Source organism: Mus musculus, chromosome 8, assembly GCF_000001635.26.
Source record: "Mus musculus strain C57BL/6J chromosome 8, GRCm38.p6 C57BL/6J".
Classification (NCBI taxonomy): Eukaryota; Metazoa; Chordata; class Mammalia; order Rodentia; family Muridae; genus Mus; species Mus musculus.
Window position 1 is genome coordinate 126,857,800 of NC_000074.6, and position 23,881 is coordinate 126,881,680.

A 23,881-nucleotide genomic window follows, 5' to 3' on the forward strand; every position below is an offset into this window, starting at 1 on the left:
CCCTGCAGGACCTCCCATTGGAGATCAAAGAGATCAGTGTAGCTCACCTCTGCCTGTGCCCATGAGGACACTTTCAGAGAGGATTAACCAAGGTGGGGGACACCCTTCCTGAATGTTGATGGCACCATCCCACAGACTGAGGGCCTGAGTGGGTGGAGAGGGAGGGGAGGCCAGCTCACAGCTGTTCTTTCTTTCTCCCCCACTCCGCCCCCGACTTCCTAGTTGCTGCAATGGGCCGGTCTACTCATCACATGCCTGCCGCAATGATGGGGTCAGTTCTCTGAATCCATGAAGTAAAACGTACCCTTCCAGTCATCTTATCACAGTGACAAAGTCTGACTTGATGCAGCCCTAGCATGTAAGACTAAGGCGCCTTCAACATGACCCCTCACAAAAGACTCTGAGTAAACCCAAAGGGTGTGTACTGCTGGTTTTGTGTGTCAGCCTGACACAAGCTAACACATCGAAAGGAGCCTCCCTTGAAGAAATGCCTCCATGAGATCCAGCTGTAGGGCATTTTCTCAATTAGTGGTCAAAGGTGGGAAAGCCCATTGTGGGTGGTGCCATCCCTGGGATGGTAGTCTTGGGTTCTATAAGAAAGCAGGCTGAGCAAGCCAAGGAAGAAAACCAATAAGTAACATCCCTCCATGGCCTCTGCATCAGCTCCTGCTTCCTGACCTGCTTGAGTTCCAGTCCTAATTTCCTTTGGTGATGAACAGCAATGTGGAAGTGTAAGCTGAATAAACCCTTTCCATCCCAACTAGCTTCTTGGTCATGATGTTTTGTGCAGGAATAGAAACCCGGACTAAGACAGGATGCAGAATTATAAAAAAAAATAATAATAATAAACAAGCAACGAAGAATGGGGGAGGTGACTCCATCAGTCAGTGGTTACCTTGCAATCGTGAGGGCCTGAGTTTGATCCCTAGAACACACATAAAAACTTTGTCATAGCACCAAGCAGTCAGTCCAGAAGACCCACTATATCCCCCGCTAATTCCACTCTGTGGTGGTGTGAATGAAAATGAACCCCCATAGGCTCATGAGGGTGAGTGGCACTATTCGGAGGCCTTGTTGGAGGAAGTGTGTCACTGGGGGTGGGCTTTAAGGTTGCGAATGCTCAAGCCAAGCCCAGTCTCTCTCCCTGCTGCCTGCTGCAGATCCAGATGTAGACTCTTTAGCTCCTTCTCCACCACCACAACAATGGACTAAACCTCTGAACTGTAAGCCAGCTCTTATGCTTTCCTTTATAAGAGTTGCCCTGGTCATGGCAATAGAACCCAACTAAGACGCACCTACCTCAGGCTAATTCAGCTTCACACTATATAGGTCATCATCCTTTGTTATCATTGGCCTCAGGCAGCCTGACCTGGGGGACATCTCTAGTCTGACTCCCAAGGCATGTGTGCGAGCAGGTAACGGAAAGAACGCAGCCTGGAATCTAGCATGGTTCACTGAGTTCTCATCTAACACACATGAAAGCCCTGGGTTTGATCTCTAGTACCACATAGACCAGACATAGCACACATTTGAGGACAGCCTTGGCTTTGTGGGACTCTGTATTTAAAAAAAAACAAAAAATCAGAAAGAAGAGAAACTTCTCATTCTCAGTCACCCGTCACCACATCCTGAAGTCAATCCACTTTTCCTCATGGCTTCCCAGTCACACCGGAACCAGACGAAGACCAAGGAGGCCAATGGGGCTACCTCACTCTTCCCACACAGCTCCCTCCTGCTATCCTTGGTGGTGACATCTGTGACATCTCTGTCTCTTCATTTGTCCCCCCACACTGTCCCTGCAGACAAGAGCAATGAAAGGAGACACTGATCCAGAACCCATGTCCTGTTGTGATTGATAAGATGGCTGAAGGGGCCACATGTCCCCCATATGGAGTAAAACTTTGAGTGGTCAGGTGGGCAGACACCTTGCAGAACTTCACAGGGAGTTCTTGGGGACATAGCACAGTGGTTGCATGGGGGGTGGGGGTGGGAGAGTTCCTGAGAGACTGAAATATCAACATTCTTCTCAGGCCAACATTTGTGACATTCCTAAGATGACCAGGGTGCAGCTGTCCCTTGGCAGTTGTCCCCACAGGAGTAACATCAGCTGTCTTAAAGCCTGTATATATCCAGTTCTTCAGAAATAAGAGACCCCAGTCCCTGCTGGCTGGTGCCTATCCACCCTGTGATGAGTCCTGGGTTTCATGGCCTGCCTCCTCCTCTTCCTGGGTCAAAGACTCTCTGGTGGAAGACAGGAGTTGGAGATGCCTCAGATAATGTCACCATGCATCAGCCTTTATTTGCACATATAACACCACGGTCTCTTAGGTTCCTGTCCCCAACACTTCTAATTCCCCACTGGAGTAAAGTGAATTGTGCGGTTTTCAATGCCCATAAACCACAGCTTTCTCACACCCAAAGGCTAGCCTTATCTTTGATCCCAGGCGCTGGGAACTCAGGAGAGTTTCTGAGGCTTGACTTACAACGTCTTAGGGTTTTTACTGCTGTGATGAAACACCATGACCAAAAAGTAAGTTGGACAGAAAGGGGTTTTTTCAGCTTACACTTCCAGAACACAGTCCACACTTGGAGGAAGTCAGGATTCGAACTCAAGCAGGACAGGAACCTGGAGGCAGGAGCAGATGCAGAGACCATGGATCACTGCTGATTACTGGATTGCTTCCCATGGCCTGCTCACCCTGCTTTCTTTCTTTTTCTTTCTTCCTTTCTTTCTTTTTTTCTTTCTTTCTTTTTTTGTTTGTTTGTTTGTTTTCGAGACAGAGTTTCTCTGTATAGCCCTGGCTGTCCTGGAACTCACTCTGTAGAACCAGGCTGGCCTCGAACTCAGAAATTCGCCTGTCTCTGCCTCCCAAGTGCTGGAATTAAAGACGTGCGCCACCACGCCCAGCTCACCCTGCTTTCTTATAGAACCCAGGACCATCAGCCCAGGGATGACCCCACCCACAATGGGCTGGGTCCTCTCCCATTGATCACTGAGAAAACGCCTTACAGTTGGATCTCATGGAGGTACTTCCTCTGCTGAGACTCCCTTCTCTCTGATGACTCTAACTTGTGTCAAGTGGACACAAAACCAACCAGTACAGGAATTTGCACAACAAATGGGAAAGTTTAAATTTCTGTGTCCTTCTCTGGATCTACTCCCTTAGGGCTTTGTTCTTCTCTCGGGAGTCTGGCCCTACAGTGCCCCCACCTACCTTCCAAATCATCTCTGACAAGCCAGATACACATATCTGTCACCGTGGTGCTCAGGAAGCTAAGGCAGGAGAATCATCTCAGGTTCAAGACCAGCCTGGGCTACATAACGAAACCCTGCTCCAAAAACAACAAAAATCATCCATACCCCAATAATAATAATAATAATAATGACATGAAGTAACCAGACATTAACCAATTAGTTTGTAAGGGGTGTGTGTGTGTGTGAGAGAGAGAGAGAGGAGGGAGAGAGAGAGAGAGAGCGCGCATGGGTATGAACAACTTGAAGGAGTTGGTTCTCTCCTTCCACCATGTGAGTCCCAGGAATCAGATTCAAGCCATTACCCTTAGTGGCAAATGTCTTACCCACAAAGTCATCTCATAGGCCACCCCTCCCCCCACAATCAGTAGTTTCTAAGCTGGCCAAGATAGCTTGTGCCTACCATCCCAGCATTCTGTGATCACATCCAGTTTAGGTCCAGCCTGAGCTACATAGTAAGTTCAAAGCCAGTTTAGGCTACAGAGTGAGATCTTGTCTCATAAAATAAAAAGGGGAAAATATCCTTCTTTGAGCGAGCTGTGAATTCTTTGCCCCGGGAGGGGTTCAAGTTCATGTCCTTCATAGTGTCCACAAGGCCCCTCAGGATGCCCACAGGGCCCAAGATCACTTTTTCTAGACCCCCTTCCATGAGTTCCATGTCTTTCTCTGCCTGCTACAGTTATAGTCACAGCAGATCTAGCATGCCTGTGCAGTCTGCTGCTCCCATTGCCAGATGAGCTCTGGTCCTGCTTAACCTTAATGTGGGCCCCAGATGAAACCCCACCCCCGCCAGCCCTCACGCTCCCCTAGTAGTCTTCAGTTCATGGCCACCCCCTCATTGGAGCCTCACCAGATCTTGGTGACGTGGGCCACACCACAGGATGGTCAGCCCTTGGGGGCGGGAAAGAATGCCAGAAGCCACAGCGCTAATGGACAGCAGAGCTGGGGCCCAGGGCCTGGCCTCCTGAATCCGAGGCCATTGCTCTGTTCTGTTGCTCATCCTTCCACCATATGGGTCTACACGGCTGTGAACACCACTGCCTGCAGTAGTCAGAGGGCATAGAGTGGACTTATACGTGCACCCAACAAGGCCCACTCTTGCTCCTTTCGGCTAATGGAGCTGGCTGGGTGACTGCACACCAAAGTGAGTGTCCAATGTTCCCCCCCAGGTTCACATATTTGAACACCTAGTCTGCTGCTAACAGTGATAATTCTTGAGCTTCTAGAGAATATGAAAGCTCAGGCCTAGCAGAGAAAGTGTATCTCTAGGGGTGGGCCTAGCAGAGAAAGTGTATCTCTAGGGGTGGGCCTTGAGGTTGGTAGCCAAGGCGAGGTCTGCTTCCCTGCTCTTGGCCCACCTTTTGGTCTACTGAGAAGTAAGCAAGCCATCGGATACTCCTGCCTTGTGCTTTTGTCTGACATGATCAAGTGACCCTCAAACCAGGAGCCAAAACTAATCCTTCCTCCAGCCTGTCTCTTCAAGCAACAGAAAAGGTAGCTAGCACCCTGGTTGGCTCTGATCACCTCTGTGTGATGTTCTCTGTCTTCTCTGATTTCAGCCCAAGGCTCTGCAGGCTGCAGGGTGCTGTACGTTCAGGTTGGACTGGCAAAGTTCAGTATTCACAAGGGTGGCTATCACCACCCTCCTACACTCTCATCTCTACCCCCCACCCCCCACCCCGCCACCTCCAAAGGCAGCACAGCAGCCATAACAGGATAAGCCAACGTGAGGGTGTGAGCCGGGCACGTCCTCCTGTTAGGCTTCCTCAGCTTATATACAGTGAGCCAGAATTAGAGAGAAGGCTCGTCCTCCAAGGTGCCTGAAGATGACAGGGGAGGGACTCAGACTTCCCTGCCTTGTCAGTGCTGGAAACTGTTCTAATCACCAGCACACACTGCCATCCATTACCTGGGGGAGGCCTCATCTCTTCTGTGGCTCCCACCCTGAATTAAATACAGTGTTGGCTCTCGGAGGGCACGGGTTTTCTTAGGAAGATGAAAAGAGGGTCCCGATCAGTCTGTGGCAAATTACTCGGTTTTGCCAAGTATTTAGAGAGAGGGAAACAAAACAAAACAAAACAAAACAAAACAAAACAAAACGGAAGGTGGGACAGAACTATAAAGAACAGAAGAGGACAAAAGAAAAAAGAAACCTTGTTTTGTCCACTTGTGTTTCTTTGTTTCAGAAACAGGACTTGTGTCTGTCTCACAGCTTCACTGGCGACGTTCAGCTGGAGCTTACTGAGAGTAAACAGAGGGTCTGGGGAGGAGGCTCCCTTAGTAAATTGATTGTTGTGCAAGTTTAATGTCCTGAGTTTGATCTCCAAGCCCACATCTAAAAGGCAGGGGCGGTAGCATATATTTGTTTTGTTTTGTTTTGTTTATTTTTTATATTAGGTATTTTCTTCATTTACATTTCAAATGCTATCCCCAAAGTCCCCTATACTCTCCCCCTGCCCTGCTCCCCAACCCACTCCTGATTCCTGGCTCTGGCATTCCCCTGTACTGGGGCATGTGATCTTCCCAAGACCAACGGCCTCTCCTCCTACTGATGGCCAACTCCTCTGCTACATACGCAACCAGAGACACAGCTCTAGCGGGTACTGGTTAGTTCATATTGTTGTCCCTCCCATAGAGGTGCAGACCTCTTTAGCTCCTTGGGTACTTTCTCTATCTAGCTCCTTCATTAGGGGCCCTGTGTTCCATCCAATAGATGACTGTGAGCATCCACTTCTGTATTTGCCAGCCACTGGCACAGCCTCACAAGAGAGAGCTATATCAGGGTCCTGTCAGCAAAATCTTCCTGGCATATGCAATAGTGTGTGGGTTTGGTGGTTGTATATGGGAAGGATCCCTGGGTGGGGCAGTCTCTGGATGGTCCTTCCTACAGTCTCAGCTCCGAACTTTGTCTCTGTAACTCCTTCCATGGGTATTTGTTCCCCATTCTAATCCTAGCACTAAGGAGGTAGAAGCATGATCAGCCTAGTATGATCAGTGAGTTCTTAGGTCAGTGAGAGACACAGTCAACTGAGATTCCCCTGAAACCATGTGCCAAAGTAAATCCTTCTCTAAGTGTTTCTGCAGGGATTCTGTCACATAATGACAGTAACTCAGGCATCTTGCTTCAAGGTTTAAATCCCTGTGCACCATAGGTGGAATGTGAGCCAATAAAATAGCTACAGCAAACTGAGTGAGCCAAGGTATGGTGGCCTGTGCCTGTAACCCCAGCACCTAAGAGGCAGAGGTAGGAGGGACAGAAGCTTAAGGCCACCTTCAGCTGTACTGAGGTTCAGAGAGGCCAGATCCAGTCACCGGGCTTATGCAAAGAGCACCTTTAACTGCGGAGCCGTCTTTAAACTTCTTAATTCTTTACTTAACAATAGCTAGAAAAACTTTCTCATGTAAGGTAGCATTCGCTGCCTACACATACACGCACACACTCACACACACACACACAGAGGGACCTTCAAAGAACACAGGCTACCTCCCCTAGATAAGCAAAAGGTTTTTACTTCTGACCCTGCCGCTCTCTCTTGAACCCCGTTCTACCCTAAAACCTAACAAGCACCTGTGCATATATCTACGGAGAACAGAGGCAGGCCCTGATATCCACATCCCACACAGAGGTTTCAGATCCAAGTGGGCAGGAGACTGGGCTGTGCCTCTCTATGGCCCTCACAGAAAGGAGATGCTGGAGACAGCTGGGTCAGGGAGGGTAGCCACCTGCCACCTCCCACTCTTCCTCTGTGGGTCTGTTTACTGATCTAAAACGGAGAAGCAACCAATTAAACAGCAGTTCAAGGATTTGTTGCCATACCTGCTAGGAATGTTTAAAAACAAGATGAAATCTTGGCTGTAGAGGCACTCAGGAGGCAAAGGCAGGTGGATCGCTCCAAGTTCAAGGCCAGCCAAGACTACATGTGAGACCCTGTCTCAAAAAAAAAAAAAAAAAATTCCCAGAAAACTCTGAGCTAGGGAATTATATTAATTTGTATTTAGCATGTGTGTGTGGTATGTGTGTCTGTGCGGTGTGTGGTGTGTGTGTGTGTGTATGTGTGTATGCAGGGCACACATGTTGAAGAAAGTCAAGTAGTCAGGCTCAGCAGCAAGTGCCTTTACTGGCTGAGCTATGCTTCTAGCCCTGAGCTAGCGACTTCTAATTATCTCCCCAGCCCCATTTTATAGGTGAAACAACACAAAGCCCAGACACACCGTGCCCCTTTCTGGAGGTTATAAAGCCATACAGAAGCAGATCCTGGATTTGAACCCCAAAACTCTGGCTCCCACTGGTCAATATTCATGTTGCCTTCCATTGTTTAAAACAAACAAACAAAAAATCCAACTCCAAAACTGAAAGCACAGGCCTAACTTTTTAAACCTAACTTGCTGGGTAAGTTCCTTATCATGCGGGGTGGTAGGAAATGGGCCAAGCAATGCAGCCAAACCCCCTGAGACCCAGAGCTCCGGGCTTGAAGCTCCCCCAAACTGTGATGTTGGTCCCACGGTGCCCCTGGTCTGTGATAAGACAAAGACAAAGGACAGAGCACTTTGGATAATGCCACACATATCCACTAAGCTGTCTCTCCAATAGTCTGATTCTCGATTTCCACAGGGACAAATCACCTAGCAGTGCCTATGGGAAGGATGGAGGAGGCTCATCTGGGGAGAACCAGCCTGAAGCCAGTGAACCAGAAGAGAGAAAGGAAGTGGACAGGGATCCCAGAGCAGATTTGAATCCTGGCCAGGGCTCTGGGAAATATGGGAGGTGGGGACCAAAAGAAACCATGCCAAAAAGTACCAGTGCCCCCAAAGGGTGATATTCTGCCCCCCTCCCCAGATGCTGGTAGCCCAGGAAGACTCTAGATGCAGAGCCAACCTGGGCTGCAGAGGCTGAATCTTGGAGATCTTCCATGAGGGCCAGACCTGACCGTGCAACCAAGACCACCTTTTTATAAGTGTGTGCACATTCACGTGTGTGAGCATACATGAGAAGGAGCATAGGTCCTTGCATGTGTAGAGGCCAAGGTTGACATCTGATGTCTTCCTAGGCTGCTCCCCACCTTACTAGTCAAGATGGTCTCTCACTGATCACAGATCTTACCAGCTGGCTAGACACAGACTCACTGGCCAACAAGCCCCAGATACTCTCCTGCCTCAGCCTCCCCAACACGGGATTGCAGACAAGTGTGTGTCACCACACACAGCTTTTAATGTGGGCACAGGGGATCTGAACTCAGGTCCTTAAGCTTGTGGGGTAAACACTTCTCTGAGCATCTTCCCAGACCATGTTTCCCAATGGTTTTTTACTGCAACAAAACACACAAAGGAGAAAATAGAAACATACAAGAAACATACCATCTTAGCATAACATTCTGGAAAATAATATTCACATTGCTACAGCACTGTCCCCACACAACAACCAGTCTCTTAATTAGCTGCTGTCATCGTGAAACAATCATTTCCCACCCACCCCCTTGGTTGTACTTCTCCCCTACTCTGACATTTCTAATATCATGAAGAAGGAGAAGGAGAAGGAGAACAACAACAACAACAACAACCCAAGATTTAATCAGGCAAGGTAACTCAAACCTGTAATCTCAATTTTGAGAGGCAAGAAGATTGGGGCAAGTTTGAGGCCAGCCTGGGCTACATAGTGAAACTTTGTCTCAAAAAGTATCAAATTAAATTAAACTCCAAATGAAGGCACTAAGGAGACAGCTCAGTTTATAAAGTGCTTGCTGTGTAAGAAGGAGGACCCATGTTTGATCCCCACAGCCTAAATTTAAAAGCAGGGCATGGGGCTCAGCTTGTAAGCTTCCAACTGGGGAGGAACCAACAGCTGGGCCTCCCCCCCCCCCACCAACCCCAGGGTTTAATGGCCATCCAGCCTGGCCCACTCAGTAAGTTCCAGCCTAGTGAAAGATCCTATCTCAAAATAAGGTGACAGCACCTGAGAGACTGATTGGCCTCTGACCCCACATACATGCACACACATGTGCATGCACATACATGAACATCCATACGCATGCACACACACACACAAAAGGAAGAAGGAGCACAATCTAAAAGACTGCCTCACCAGGGGGCGTCCACCCTGAAGGATGCTCATGGGAGCATTTTTCTATGCTTTTCCCCCCTCAAGTTAAGAGGTAAAGGATGCCCAAAACTTTGGCTTTCCAAACCAGAAAGGCTGGGCGTCTCACAGAAAGCAGCAGGTTTTGATGCAGTCCCACGGGCAGCTGGGGTTCCCCCACCCCTACCCTCTGCTTCTTCCTCTCTCTCACCCCCTCCATGTCCCTCTTTGAGTGAGTTGGGTGGAATGGGAGGCCTCTCTGTTTTGCAGGCTGAAGGAAGCCCCCATTTCTCTGCATCACAAGTCTAGGAAGAGCTCCTGAGGAGTCGATGTGAGCTCCCTATTAGAGGTTCAGAGTGAAGGCTTCAGGACACACACACTCACACACTCACACACCAGCATCAAGCCCTCTTAGAGTCTGTGGCCCAGTGCCATCACTCGAGATTCTGTTCGGGTCCCTCTGAAGCCTTCGCCTGCACCTGCCAGCTTCCCAGACAGAAGTCACACCGTACAGTGAAGCATAGAAAACAGAAAGCCGTTAGCCCCCAGTGAATGTTATTTTTAATGAAAGTGGTACATTTTGAGTCACAGTGTTAAAACCAGGTCAGAAATGAATCATCAGAGAATCAACCACAAAGTCCCCTGGAGGTGACTGCAGATGACTGCCCTGTCACCAGCTCTGCACACGCCTCCCTGAGATTCTGTCACGCGGAGCCAGTGTGGGGCCACTGGGTGCCATGTCAGCTCAAAAGATGTTATGTTGTCACCAATGGGATTCCCCGGCTTGGTGATGTGGTGGTCCCACCCACACAAGGAAGCGGCCATCATCCTGCTAGGTCTATGATTACATCATCCTACTGGCTTCCAGGTAGTGTGTCTCAGATGGTGGAAAGAGATAAAAGGACCTGTTCCTCCCTGACCCGGACTCTACCTAGTGCCCACATCTCCTCCTGGCTATGGAGAGGCAGCCCAGGGGCTGAGAGATGGCTCCATCAGTAAAGTGGTTGCTATGCAAGCATGAGGATCTGACTTTGATCCCCAGCACCTGGCTGTGGTGGCATGTGCTTGTCATCCAGCTCTGGGAAAGCAGAGACAGGTGGAAGTAGAGGCAGGAAGATCCCTGGGGCTTATCAGCTTAGCCTAATAGGCAAACCCAAGCATTTGAGAAACCATGCCTCAAAAAGCAAGTGAAGGGTTCCTAAGGAACAATGTTCAAGGATGGCCTCTGGCCTCCAAACACAAATGCACACACATGCATGTACATGGGAACACACAAGATACCCATTTGAACATGTGTATAACACACATAGACACACATGCATACTTACACACATGTACACTCATATACACTCACACATACACACAAAAATACACACACATACATATACACAAATACACACACATACACATATACACACACACAAATACACACATGCATACACATATACACTTATACTCACACACACATACTCATATACTCACACATACACACACATGCATGGGCACACACACATACGCACACATACATACACAATTACACACATACTCATACATACACATACACATATGCATGCATACATGCACATACACACTTAAATTCAAACACACATACACATTCTCTCTCTCTCTCTCTCTGTCACACACACACACACGCACACACACAGGGAAGCTCAGGATGGGCTGCTGTGTTGAGTAATTTTATGTAAAGTTGACAAAAACTAGTCATTCATCTGAGAAGGAGGAACCCCAATTGAGAAATGCCTCTATAAGACTGGGCAGTAGGCAAGCCTATAGAATATTTTCTTAGTGAATGATGTTGGAGGGCCCTGCTGATTGTCCTGAGCTGGTGCTCCTGGGTTCTATAAGAAAGCAGCAGGCTAAGCCAGCCATGGGGAACAAGCCAATAAGTTACACGCCCCCATGGCCTCTGCATCAGCTCCTGTCTCCAGGTTCCTTCCCTGTTTAACTTCCTATTCTGACTTCCTTCAGTGATGGATGGGATGTGGAAACAAGCCAACTAAACCATTTCCTCCCTAACTTGCTTTTGGTCATGGTGCTTCATCATAGCCTCTGCCTTCTGGTTTCAGATCCTTAGACAGGCTGAATATTGACCCTGGCCACTCTGCTTCAAAGACCTCCTTCTAAGACCACACTAAGGATCAAGTGGAACGCACCATGCAGAAAACACAAGAGCTAGTTCCCTTCTGTGGAAGCAACAACAAATCACTCCTTTTTGGTGAAGGAGTTAAAGGCTCCTTTCTGGACCTCTCTGAATTGGAGCCAGACTGCGAGTGGCTAAAACAGATAAAATTTAATAGAGGTAACATCTCCAGCACCTGCCTGTAATCTCAACATTCACTCAGACAGGGGGATTGCATAAATGAGACCAGCGTAGGTTACACAGTGAGACCCTGGAAAAGAATACATAAGGAGTCACATGTTAGTTAATAGCATGTGATTTTGAGCCTGATATCTTCTGCTTGTGCCCTCCTGGAATGCTGCCCTGGGCCACTAGAAGGAAGCTGGACAGGAAACTGGTTGGACTGTGGAGAAGTGGGTGCCCTCAACCTTCCTGCCAACACCACTTTCCAACACAAATAGATCTGTCACCCAAAATCTCCACCTCAACACAGCCCCAAGTGAACACAGAGAGAACAAGATGGTAGCTAGAGTCTGAGCCTGAGACCCACAGGAAAAAGCCTCTTCCAGGCTAGGGTGCTGCTCAGTCCTCCCTAGCACTGCAGATAGATAGATAGATAGATAGATAGATAGATAGATAGATAGATAGATAGATATTTAGAGAGGTAGAGAGATAGATAATAGATAGAGAGATAGAGAAAGAGAGAGAGACAGAGAGATAGAGATATAGATGATAGTGATAGTGAGACAGAGAGACAGAAATAGAGTGAGACAGAGACAGATAGAGAGACAGACAAACAGATAGATGATAGATGGATGGATGGATGGATGGATGGATGGATGGATGGATAGATGATAGAAAATAGAAAGATGATAGATAGATGATAGAAGATTAATTGATTGATTGAGTGAGTGATAGGCAGATAGACATATAGATAGATGATGATGGATTGATAGGTAGGTAGGTAGATGATAGATAGATAGATAGATAGATAGATAGATAGATAGATAGATGATAGAAGATTAATTGATTGATTGAGTGAGTGATAGGCAGATAGACAGATAGATAGATGATGATAGATTGATAGGTAGGTAGGTAGATGATAGATAGATAGATAGATAGATAGATAGATAGATAGATAGATAGTGATGGAGAGATAGTGAGATATTCACTCCCTTTAAGCAATTGAGCTTCCCCCTAGCCGCACACACCGAGTAGTTCAGCTATTTAAAACTAAGCTTGAATGAGAATGGCTGGGGCAAGCTGGGAGAGCAGCAGTCCATCAATGAAAGAAGCAGTGTGTCCCAGCCTGGACTGCTCCCTCTCCTCTCCCTGTTCCACCTTTGTAGTCGTCGCAAATCCTGCCCTTTACCAGGGCTGCAGCACACTCTCCACAGTGTCTCTCTCTAACCATCTTCTCTGCTCTTTCTCTAACCCACTGCCTTTCCCCTTGACAGAGCCGGAAGGATTTGTTTTCAGATACTTCCCGAAGTTTACTCTCTGACTCGCATTCGCAAAGTAAGGAATTAGAATATAAGATATAAAAGCCAAGAGAGAAAAAAGAAACAGGAAAAGTCGGGGTGCAGAAGACCACAGGGGATGAGGTGTTCCAAGAAGGTCCTGGGGACAGCAGCTGTGAGTGCGTAGGTGGTAGAGCCTCTCCTGGAGTACCCCAGGAGCATGTGGAGGCCCATAAGCTGAGACATGATAAGCAAGGGGGCACATAGATTAAAATGAACTATGAGGGACATCGAGGGTAGGGAGAAATGTGGCAGAAACACAGAGCCCTTTATAAACCTATGTGAGGAAATGTGTGTTGCCTAGGACTATAGAGCCATTGAGATTTATGAGCAGCATCACAGGGTCTGATGCAAGTCTTTTAAAGTACCATGTTAGCTAACATGTTGAATATAGACTGGAGAATATTCTGGGATGGCACCTATAGCAATATATATCATCTCCAATAAGGAAATAAAGAATATATGTCATGGGGAATAGCAAAAAAAAAAAAACTTCATAGATACCCACTCCATAAATAGCAGGCAGGGGCAGATAAGAGGGCTGTAGAGGTGTTTGGCATCAAACCCTTATGACCTGAGTTCAATCCCCAGCAACCACATGGTGAAAGGAGAGAACCAATTCCCCCAAATAATTCTCTGACCTCCACATACAACATGGCAGGCGCACTTGCACATCCAAACAAAGGAATAAATGTAAATAATTAAAAGAAAGGTCTCTTACATTTTAAACCTTTAAACATGAGGTCAGGCAAGGTGGTGCACACTTGTAGTCTCAGCACTTGCCAATCAGAAGCAGAAGAATGCCAAGTCTAAACACAGCCTGACTACCTAACAAGGCACGACTTCACAACTCCAAGGGCTGGTCAGCGCTTGGGAGACAGAGGCAGGTGGATCTATGAGACCTCAAGGCCAGCCTGGTCTGCAGAACTAGTTCCAGGACAGCCAGGGCTATATAGTATAACCCTGTCTTAAAACAGACAGAAACAAACAGATCTAAGGGCGGGCTGGGGAGCTCCGGGTGTAGTTCAGTGGTGGCAAGTTTGGTTTTCCTGAGTGAGACTCCGATGAGGGGCAAGGGAGAGATCATAAATGGTCGTTAGGAAAACTCAGAAGCCGATGTAGAGAATTCAAGACAGTATTAAGAGTAAAAGGATGAAGCCATCCAGAAATAAGGACTGGGTTTTAAAAACAGAGCAAATCCAGAAGATCCAGACTTAAGATCAGCAGCGAGGATAAATGGGAACGCAACACCGCAAATGGCAGGAAGTAAGAGAACTGAAGGGGATCGGGGAGAAAGGGCCAAAAACAAATGATGGGCAGATGGGAGCCAAGAGTCCCCCCTCCCCCGAAACTGAAAACTGAAGCAAAGAGCAGAACAAAGTTAAAATCAAGCCACTCAGGAAAACCTTTCTGGAGAAATGTCACAAATGTACGAAAGTGCAGGCAGAAAGTAAAAATAAACACGCTGGAATGGTTTCTGGTAAAAATTTTTAGATTTCAGAGGAAAGTACGAAGCCGCCTGCATATGCAACGATGTTTGTAGGACAGATCTGGGCTAGAAATTTATAATTAGAAAAGATCCGGGGAGGCAGAAACAGGTGGATCCCTGGGAGACGGGCCAGCCCAGACTGGCCTACTTGATGGGTTCTGGGACAGTGAGAGACCCTATCTCAAAACACAAGGTGGATGGCTGAAAACTGACACATGAGGTTGACCTCTAACCTCCACATACGCCCCCAAACATATGTACATGTACATGCATATACACACACACACACATGAAGAATTCAGACGGGACATAGCAAGGAGGGCTGATATCTGTCACATATCTGGGCCTCAGCCGGGAAGTCTCAAAAGCTGGGGTAACTCCATAGCTGAGGTTTGGAGTCAACTAGATGCCTGACCTCTCAGGCATCTGGAGCCAGGACTCAGCTGACTCAGAGACCCAGCCTGCTGACCAGAGGCCTCACGTGTCTTCTCCATGTGGCTCAGCTTCCTCCCAGCACGGCCACCACACAGTGGTCAAACTTCCCTAGTGACAGAGACCAGAAGCATAGGACACAAAACTCAAAACAGAAGCCATATAGCCTCATGAGGCCCCCTGTTTCAGATATCACATAATGTCACAGTCCCCTTACTTACTGGTCAAAGTCATCTCCCATGCATGAGAAGGAGGGACAGAGACCTCATCTATTAGTGAGAGAAGAAGCAGAGCTTTGAGGGTATGTCCTGTAAATCACCAGGGACATATTCCCAGGGTTGTGGTGTTCTTGCATGTCCTGCCTGATACAGTATTGCTTACCTCCTTCATGGCACACTGCTGGTCTGTGAATGTCATGCACTCACAGCCTCCCGCTTCCCTGTAGGGGTCTCGGGGTTCTCAGTTGCTGGGGTGGACATGGAGTCTTTAGTGGGTATGATAATGGCTACTCTCTATTGCCAAATTGATGGGAGTTTTGAATTGCTTCTGAGTGTGCCTTTGAGGGCATTTCCAGAGAGGCTTCACTCAGAAGGGAAGACCCACCCTGAATGAGGGGTGGTCACCATCCCATGGGACAGGACCCCAGATGAATAAAAACAGGAAGGAGACGGAAAGCTGAGCCACAGTATTCTCTCTCTGACTCCAGACTGTGGGTGCCGAGTGAAGAGCTCCCTTCGTCACACTGTGTCCTGCCCACCACGAAGAACTGCACCTTCAAAATAGCCCTGCCAGTTGGTCTTGTCAGGTGTTTTGCCACAGCAACGGGAAAAGTAGCCAAGACAGTTTCTAAACCTGTCAGCGACCCTTCTACCGTGATGGATGGCCCACCCCTGTCTTGCAGCCTGGTTCCTGTTAAATCCCCATAGCTCTTGTCAGGACTCTTAAAAGGAACAAATGTATATTTCTGAATATTGAAAAACACAAAGGCACAAATGTTGAGTTATTAAACAAGTTCACAGTAGCTTCCTCCTCACAATGCTGCTTGATTGAAAATAATTGGGCAAAGAAAATGAATTCCAGACCAAACTGAGTAGTTGTTTTCCTATACAGAAAGAAATTTTTCTCCTCCCACCATCAAAACCCCTAAAAATGCCACTAAGACCGTTAACTAATACCCACTTGGGACAGGAATCATATGACTTTAATCTACAGACTCACACCTTTGGCCTGAGCTGGCTAGACACAGAGGGTGACAAGCTCCTAAGGACTGATAGTCCAACTCTAGAGGTTCTACGGGTCACTGACAACAAGAATTTCTCTTGGATCAACCCTGAGACTGGGCATGAAATTATACGAGAGAGAGAGAGAGAGAGAGAGAGAGAGAGAGAGAGAGAGAAGAAAAGAAAGAAAAAGAAACATAGAGGCAAACCCACATCCCAGAGGGAGGCCAAACCAAGCTAATCAAAGCAAAAGAAAGTCCAGACCCAAACCCAGATCCCACCCACAGGCTCAAATGTGATTCTGGCTGTCTGAAAGCAGTTCTCAGACAGAACCTCAGGCGATGAATCAGTTTCCTCAGACACTGAGGGGGGATAAAGCCACTGCTGCGGAGCCGGAGTGCTGGTCGAGGAGAAGCTGTGAGAATCCAGCAGAGTGGGGTGGGAGTAGGGGGTGGTGCACACAGTGAGAAAAGCCACGGTGAATCCCCAGTCTAGACAGTGAGCCCAGAATGCCCAGGGAAAAGAAGCAAAGGATAAGAATGAAAAGAACAGGTTCAGAGGAGCCAGCTGGATGCACCTCCAAAATGTGGGTGGGGGGAGGGTGGGACACGCAAGACAGCTGTGCAGTCAAAGTTGCTTAAAGTCACAGAGAAGGGGCTGGGGAGGTGGGTGGGCATCCAAAGTGCTGTCCTTGCAAGCATGGGGACTTGAGTTAGACACCCAAGAACACACATAAACAAAAGCCCTGGGTGGTAGCATATCCTGGTTATACCAGCACTGGGGAGGTAGGGGCAGAAGAGTCTGTACAGCTGTCTGCACAACCTAGCCTGATCATTCCCAGGCTCTAAGGATAAATACTACCTTAAAAAAATCCCACACCCAAAAAGGAGAGGAAATGAGGAAGTATTCGTAGGATCCAGTGAGTGGGGAGAGACTTTGGGTTGGATATACATTGATAAAGATACATTGTATACACATATGAATTATCAAAGAATAGAATTTAAAGTTCTGGTAAGTTTAAAAACTAGGGCCTAGAGAGAAGGTTCAACTAAATGAAGAGCACTGTTCTTCCAGAGGACAGTTTCTATTCCCAGCACCTACAGAACAGCTCAAAACCATTTATAGATCCATTTCCAGGGCATCTGGTGCCCTCTTCTGGCCTCTGTCAGGCACAAGTATAGTACGCAGAAATGCAGACAGGCAAAATAAAATAAATCAATAAATCAATCAATAAATAAGGTTTTTGGTTGTTTTTTTTTTAAGATTGAAATTTTAAAAGATCAAGGTGGTCAGCCTGGCCTACAGAGTGAGTTCCAGGACAGCCAGGGCTACACAGAGAAAACCTGTCTCGAAAAACCAAATAAATAAATAAATAATTGAGATGGATAGCACTTGAAGAATAACATCAACATTGTCCTCTTGGCCCCTACATGGCATGCACACACGTGCACATAGGCATACAAGATAAAAAATCATTAATAATAATAATAATAATAATAATGATAAACAGGATGAAAGCACGCATCTCTTTTTCCATCCGGAAATCAACTCACATTATAAACATAAACAACGTCTATCTACGTTCCTACAGAAGGACGATTTCCGAGCAAGTCCATACACCAAGCCATACAATGTGGGCAAGACAGCAGAGCAAAGCCTTGACATACACTGTCTAACTCAGGGAGATGGTTTTGGGATGAACAGGACTCAGAGGTTAAGGGCTGGTCCCAGTGCCTCACAGCAAGCACACTTCCAGGGCTGAGGGAAACAGCTGCCATCTGATAGCAGACCTCTCTCCTGGGACATAAGCTCTGGTACAGCAGTTTCCCTGTCTCTCTACCTAGAAAACTGGCAAATGGTTCTTCTGAGAAAAGCAATGACAAAGACAGGAAGGAGATTTGTAAGCTAGAAAATGAAGGGAGGCAGCCTTCAGGGATCACACTACCTGACATGGGGGTACAGTCCAGTGATTCCATGTCTGTGAGTGAGCAGAGGCCACAGGAAGATGGGCCCTCTTCTGCGCCAGGAAATATCAGTGCAGTGGTAGAAGCAGGTAGAAACTGAAAGGAGCCAGTGTGAGCTGAATATCAGAAGCATCTATGGGCTGGGGAGACACTCGGTATGTAAAGTGCTTGCTTCCACAAGTACAAGGACCCAAGTTGAGATCTCTAGCACCCACACAGAAGCCAGATGTGGCAGTTTATATCTATAATCCAAGTACTTGCGATAGAGACAGGAGGATCCCTGGGGTTCGCTACCTATGCAACCTGACTAAATCAGCAAGCACCCAGGTTCCCCGAGAAGCCCTGTCCGGAGGCATAAAGTGGAGAACGGTAAAAAGGTAGCCAATATCACCCTCCACATGAGAGCAGACTCTGCACCCGGGCTGCAGGATCAGGAATAACTCCAAGTTGTGTCCCGTAATGCCTCTGACTGACAGGAGCAACTGAGACCCTGGGTAATGGCTAATTACCTCCCCTGAACAGCAGGATCATTGGTCATCTTGGCTGCTACCCAAGTCCTAAAAGCTCCTGAGTCAGCACCCCTTCCTCCAGGAGGTTCCTGTGGCCTATGACCCCACAGGTGCTGGGGTTTGCGTAACAGCCCTCCTGACATAATGAGAACCTGGGAAACAAGTCTTTTCTTGGTCGTCTGAAATCACTGGAAGCCACCCGAATGGTTACATGGACACTCTAAGTCAGCATCTTAGTCACGCAAGGTAGCTCAGGGACGGCTGGGGGAGTTTGTTTTCACTTCCCTGAGACTAGGAGGCACATGTGTAAACACAGGTCTGAAAGAGCCCTTGTTCCTAGTCTGTGCGTCCCATCTTCCTGCTCAGCCTCTGCATGTCTGCTGCCAACACCCAGGGCTCCGGTTGCAGCTCCTTACAGTATGAAATGGCCCTGGGGACTGAGGCCAGGGCAGGAGGCCACTATCAAATCTGGAAGGCTGACCCTGGTCCCAGATGCAGGTTATTTTTACAACAGCCTCTGACCCCAGACACCCTGCCAACTCCTCTTACATACCCTCCTCCTCCTCCTCACACTCTGCTCCCACCTGTGGGCTCTCTGTCACTGTCAGCCTCTGGGTGTCTAGTATCCTTCACACCAGACTCCCTGTCCCTCAGTTGCTCAGTGCTGAAAGTCGGATGGTACGATGAGCATGGGATGTTCTCTTGACCTCTGTGGAATCTCGACAGTGGATGTGGGCACCAATCCGGAAAAGTCCCCGGGGGCCACCACTAGAGACTCCGGATCGATGGTTTCTGGGGAAAGAGCTGTGTGCAAGCATTTTAGACTTTGGCCCATTTAGCATTTCAAAATCCTGAAATGTGGCTCTACGGAATTCCCAGTGCTGAGATCATCGCCCAGCACCTCAGAGAGGGTCTATGTTTAGAGGGGGGGGGGGGTCTTCAACTCAATGACTAAGTTAAAATGAGGTCATTAGGGTAGGTCTCCTGTCTATGTAAATGTGGTAGGGACCCTTATTTGAAGAGATTCAAGACAGGGATGTGCTTTAGGTTCTTGGTTCCATCCCCAGTACAGAGAGAAAGTGGAGGTAGAGAATTAGACATTCACAAAGAGGGACAACCATCTACAGTCACAGGAGCCAAGGAGATAGGTCTCAGAAAAAAAATCAATCCTACTAGAACTCCAAGATGTCCCGACAGGCAAAAGCAACTGATGGAACCTATGGTGTAATCAGTCAACCCCCAAGTTGTCCCCTGACCTCTACCCGTGTGCAGCGGCACACATGCCCACACTTGAACATGTGACAATCATCCAGTAATAATAATAAATAATAATAATAATAAATTCAATTAAAAATTCTCAGAAAATAAAAACAAGCTTTCTCTTATAGTTTGGATATGGATACATCCCCACAGGGCTTATAAGTTTGAATACTTGGTCCCAGCTGGCGGCACTACTGTAGGAGACCCTTTAGGATGTGTGGTCTAGCTGACAGGTGAAGGGCCAGAGATAGAAGGCAAGATGCCTAAAGGCTGCATTTGCTTCCAGCCTCTTTCTGATTCCTGATCCACCAAGACAGAACAAGCAACCTCACTGAGCTCCTGCCACCAGTGAATGGAGCCAAATCCTTTCCCACTATGACAAACTACATATTCCCTTAAGTTGTGAGACAGAGACATTCCCCTGGCCCTCTGTCACTTTCTTCTACCAGATATTTGGACACAACAATGAGAAAAAGTAATGAATATACCTGTGACCTCTCTACCCCAGACTTCAGCTTCCAGGACACAGGGTGTCTCTGGCTCTGGGTGGTGACAGGACACCTGTCCTGAAAGTGAGAACACTGTGTATTATTGTCCCCTCCCTCCTTCCAGGTCTCTCCCGGTGGTTTGCCCGCTTTTATGATTTCTAACAGATAAGCAGTGTTGTGCCCTGCACTCTCCTTTCTATCTTTTAATCAGAAAATGAAGACCATCAGGGTGGTCTGTGCTTGATGGAGATCACCACCCACACAGCTTTATGCAGACCCCACCTCTGAGCCTGATTGCTCTTTTTGGACCCTGACTCCATAAGGAGTACCTTCTTCCTATTCTGCTTCTCCATCCTCTCGGCAGCTGGCAAGACTTCCAGCAAGCTTGCCCTGTTTTTCTTTCAAAACTGCAATAAAATGGTCCTCAAGCTTCAAAAAAAAAAAAAAAAAAAAAAAAAAAAAGACAAGGGGTGTCATGGCAATCCTGAAAGACAAATATAGACATGCTCACTGAGGGAAGAGGGAAGCCTGTGAGGAATGAACAACAGCAGGGACAGCAGAATCTCCTGTGGCTCTAGGGCCAACCCTGACCTCAAGAACTTGAGACTTGTTGAAAGGAACCCAACTGTTTGGTGGTGAATGTGGAGACTTCAATATAGTGTCATCTTTATATTACCTAATATTGTGTGTGTGTGTGTGTGCGCACACACACACACATGTACACATACACATATTCACACATATATACACACATACATATACACATACACACATATATGCACATACATATATATGCACACATATATACACACATGCACACATGTACACACATGCATACACATACCCATATTCAGAGAGAGAGTGAGAGATGCTAAAGGACCAAAATGCCACCAGAAGGATTAGTTGGTCAATAGCAGCAGGGAAGGGCAGAGGTCAGAGCCTCTGGGTAGGGTGACACTTTGTCTGCTATACAGTGACTCCATTCATTCTGAGGTCAGGGACCCAGAAACAAGGAATCTTTGAAGGTAACTGTTTTAGAAATATCCTGTTTTGAGCCTGGCCTGGAAGAATAGGGTTTGTCATCCCCATTTCCCAGGAAACTGTAGGCTTAAAAGTTTAAGGCCTGTCTGGGCTACAGAGTGAGTTCAAGATCAGCCTGGCAATTTAGTGAGACCCTTTCTCACCTTCCAAAATGATGGGTTCTATAGATTGACTGAGAAAAACAAGCTTATGGGAAATGTCTAGGGGAGGATCTAATGTGGTCCCCACCACACAGACGATAGTCGAAAGGTCACCAAGCTGTTGGCCATGTCTGTTCCAGACTTCTGGGCAGATAGCAGGTTATGCATCCTCCCTTTGAAGGAACAACTCTATGGGTTAATGTTTCAGGTTCCCTAAGGCTTATCTGTGAGCACGAGAACCTCTGTGCCTCCTACAGTTGCCTGAAATGTTTGAGGCCAAGTTGGCTCAACGCCCAATACATCAGGGGTAAGGGGTACCCTGTTGAAGGACTTTAAAGGACCAAATTATAGGAGCGATGTCAGGAGCCTGCATTAGAAGACTCAACGTTGCAGAACTTTGGATTATCTCCAAATAAACCTGCAGGTCTTGAGCAGGAGTTTGGAACAGCCAGGAAGTACTGAGGTACTAAGGAGTCATGGGTGAAGGAGTTGGTTGGGGACTCTTAGAAAAACCCAAGGAAATGAACATGACTCCTCTCATTTTCTCTGAAGGCATCTAGTTTTAGGTGATTTCTTCGGTGCTTTTATCTACAGTCTCCTGTGTTTTCGTTACAGTGTCTTTCTATTATCTTGGTCCTGTATGGTTTCCTGAAGGCTTGCCCTTTTTCCAAATGTCACCTCTGTGTGAAGCAGACTCTGGGGCAAGACCAAGACTCCCACCATCAGGAAAAGAAGGAGTTGGTTTATGTATGAGGTGTCTGTCTGCCCATGCTCCCATACTTAGCCAGCAGAGATGTACTTGCTCGAAGCTCTGGGGGCTGGAAGGCTGGGGCCAATGTTTCTGCAAGGTTCCTTTCTCCAGAAGCCTCTCGCTCTTGCTTACAGACGGAGGTCTTCTCCTCACGTCTTTACATGATCATCCCTGTATATGTCTTGGCCTAATCTCATGTGTGTGTTTGGAGGGAGGCTTATGTTGATGTGGGTGTGTGGATACATGCATGCAGGTATCTGTGTACATGTGATCACATGTATATGGAAGCCAGAGAACAAATATGTGTTCCTCAACTGCTTGGCACCTCAAATTTTAAAGACAATATTTGTGCTCTGTGTGTGTGTGTGCTCACATATTTGGTGTTTGTGTGTGTGTGTGTGTGTGTGTGTGTGTGTGTGCGCGCGCGCTCTCACATGTGTGAATGCAGAGCCCACATATTTGCGCTCTCTCTCTCTCTCTCTCTCTCATATGTGTGAATGCAGAGCCCACATATTTGCACTCTCTCTCTCTCTCTCTCTCTCTCTCTCTCTCTCTCTCTCTCTCTCTCTCATATGTGTAAATGCAGAGCCCACAGATGCAAAAGGGGGTGTCAGGTGTCCTGGGCTAAGCTTCCCAATGTGGGCGCTGGGAATGGAATTCAGGTCCTCTGTTAGACAAGGAAATGTTCCTAAATATTGAATCAGCTCTCCAGGCCCATCTTAGTTTTTGAGATAAGGTCTCTCCCTGAACCTGGAACTCAAAAGTCCAACCAGACAATGAGCTCTAACTGGGTAAGGAACTCCAGGGACCCACCTGTCTCTGCCCAAACCTATGCCCAGTTCTGAGGTTACAAACACATGTTGCCATCCCCAGGGTTTGGGAATCTAAACTCAGGTCCTCACACTTAAACAACAGGCACTTGGGGACCTAAAGCGTCTCCTCAACCCCTAAACTCAACTCTCATGAGGACAACAATCAGACTGGGTTAGGATGAACACCCCTAACTACAGTTCAACGTGACCACTTCTTTAAAGTCCTGTCTCAGTGTGGTCACATGCTGAGACAGCAGTCGTGAATTTAGACCCCTTATCCTTCTCGATAGCCAAACACTTCACAAAGCAACTCAAAGGAGGAAGCCGGTTTTGTTGTTGTTGTTGTTGTTGTTTTGGATTTTGGCTCATGCTTTGTGGGAAGGCTCACAGCCCATCACCACAGGCCAAGTCTGGCAGGGGGGGAGCATAAGACGGAAGTTCCTCGCATCTCAGCAGACCAGGAAGCACAGAATGGTCGGGAAGCAGAGTCACGCTAGGAATGCCCAGAGGCCCACTTCCTCCAGGTAGAGCTCACCTCCCAAACCAATCCTGCTCACTGGGTACAAGTATTCAAATGTATGTATGAACCTATGTGGACATTTTACATTCAGATCATAGCAGAGCTTATGAATATCAGGGGTGGAAGTGGGATCTAGTTAAACCATAGAGCTTGTGAGCCCTAGATGTGAACCTCTCTGCAGAACCAGCCCTGGCTAAACCCTGGGGGAGGAGATGGCACAGGGTCCTTTCCTCTCAAGGGAATCTTGTTTTTCCATGACCTCCATCCTT

The 23,881-nt window shown here is 47.5% G+C and overlaps 1 long non-coding RNA gene across 9 annotated transcripts in view; it reads right to left on the bottom strand.

Annotated features, from left to right (window-relative positions):
* Gm31718 overlaps positions 1 to 23,881 on the bottom strand; it is a 103,664-nt gene that overhangs the window by 53,093 nt on the left and 26,690 nt on the right. The window contains exon 1 of one of the 9 annotated variants that reach the window (XR_879372.3): positions 19,185 to 19,417. The exons of the other annotated variants lie outside the window; for them this stretch is intronic. This is a non-coding gene — a long non-coding RNA (predicted gene, 31718). Of the gene's footprint in view, positions 1 to 19,184; positions 19,418 to 23,881 lie in introns of those variants that run through there. 9 annotated transcript variants of the gene reach the window in all.